Here is a 1,958-nt window from a genome sequence, read left to right on the forward strand (position 1 = left end):
CCCACCCAATACTACGGCTCGACAGTTTTCTTACTCATGGTAGGAGAGCTGCAACAGTTTTTCCTTCAAGACCATTTAAGCCTTATTCCTGCTTTTAGTGACGTCACTCGATTTTAAATATTTCGTATTAATATTCTTTATTAATATTCGTACTCATACATGAAGAATTTTTCAATGATTTTACCGTGGAAAACAAAAACCGTGAGACGTTTTGGAATTCCCTCATCCTTTACCAATAAGGCAAAAGATTTTTAATAATAGTAGAAGCAAAGTTTACGATATGCATTGTAAATTCTAGAACTGAACATTTTCCCTTGCACCAGTGTAAAATTTGTAATGGTTGTATTTTGATGGTATCATCCGAAGATTGGTCTTTATTTCATATTGTATTTGCGATTTGTCAAAGGAAGTACATATTTTACTCCTGTAAGGAGTATATACATTACGTAATAATCATTTACGTTATAAACCCAAATAATGAAGACGCTTGTTCAATATTTATTATTTTGTTGTCCTAAAAGGATTTATAATTTGTATCGATTTACAGTTAGCTACACCAATTAATAATACATATTGAACAATATACTGAGCTAAAGAGAAAATTGAAAAAGTCGGCGATGATCGCTGGAACGATCGTATAAAAGTATTGGCGAAAACAAGCGAATGATGCGCGTCATCGATATTCTACTTTTAGAGGAGTTTATACATCAAACAATCTTTGAGTTTAAGTTTTCCTCAGGATGAATAGTAAAACTTCAATAAAAACGAATATGTTGTGTCTTAAATTATACTGCATTTTAATGAAAAAATCGGGAAACGAGAAAATAGGTCCGACTAGCTACTGGGACTTATGGTAAAGACTTACAAGTATATTGCATCCTTTATTCCTTGAAGTCCCTTTACTCTATCTCATTGCGTAATAGATCGTTCCAGAACCGCATTAATAAATAAGAAGTCGTTGCAATCGTGAACATTTTTCCTGAGACCCCTCACCACCTCTTCACCGATAGCCATGCCATTTCGAGTCAAAGTAAATATCTGAGGACCTTCCGAAGTCACTTGTCGGTGCTAAACCGTGACAGTGGCTGGCGCTCAACTTTTGTTTTGCAAAGAATATTTAATGCCAGTAAGCTCTTCCACCATCCTCCCCCTTTGCCCGTCGAAGCTGTCCCTCCTTCCCCGAATCCCATTCCCGGAGAACAGTTTAAAGTCCCCAGCCGTTTCTACATTGCGTGCTCCAGAGCGAGCTCCCGTTCTATTATTGTTTACATTTCTGAGCGGTCCTTTTATTTCATTTTCTATTTCTTCTCGTCTATTGCACCAGCGACTTTCTATTAATTATATTATATTATTTCTGCTCCACCTCCATATTCCCTTCACTTGTTTGATCCTGCAATAATAACCCTCTGTTATCAGTCCATATAATCGAGGATACGGATACGGTCCGAGGATACGGATTCGTTCACAATACATGCAATTTATTAGACTGTTAATAATCGTAAAATCTGACGAACATACGAGTTTAGCAGTTCCTAACGCTTTTGCGTCTAGTCATTCCCGTTTATGAATCACGCTTAGTATAAGATTTTTAGTTTATATAGAATTTCAAAAATTTCCTACTTTGTTCACGTCCTTTTAAAGGTTTTTGTTAAACAGTTCGTCTTCTGATCTTCGCACCTAGCCCGAGGCCCCGCTACACGCTTTCGCCTATTGTCTTCTTTGACTTGTTAACCCGTTTTCTTTGCTATTCTATACTTCGTTGATTTAATGTTATGCTTCAATGCAGCACCTTGATCAACTTGATTTGACTTTTTTTCCTGTTTTCTTTTTCTCGCAATTTCTTTCTAATTTGTCTATCCTGCCTCTGGGACGCCACGACGATCTTCGAGCCGAGCTGGCCTCAGAACCGAGTATCCCTTTCTAGATATTCAAATATGAGTAGCCTTCCCCCCCCCCCC

The 1,958-nt window shown here is 37.5% G+C and overlaps 1 protein-coding gene across 3 annotated transcripts in view; it reads right to left on the minus strand.

Moving 5' to 3' along the window:
* LOC107271766 (solute carrier organic anion transporter family member 4A1) overlaps positions 1-1,958 on the minus strand; it is a 49,221-nt gene that overhangs the window by 43,473 nt on the left and 3,790 nt on the right. The window lies entirely within an intron of this gene.

This window comes from Cephus cinctus, unplaced genomic scaffold (genome assembly GCF_000341935.2).
Source record: "Cephus cinctus unplaced genomic scaffold, Ccin1 Ccin1_scaffold0084, whole genome shotgun sequence".
Lineage (NCBI taxonomy): Eukaryota > Metazoa > Arthropoda > Insecta > Hymenoptera > Cephidae > Cephus > Cephus cinctus.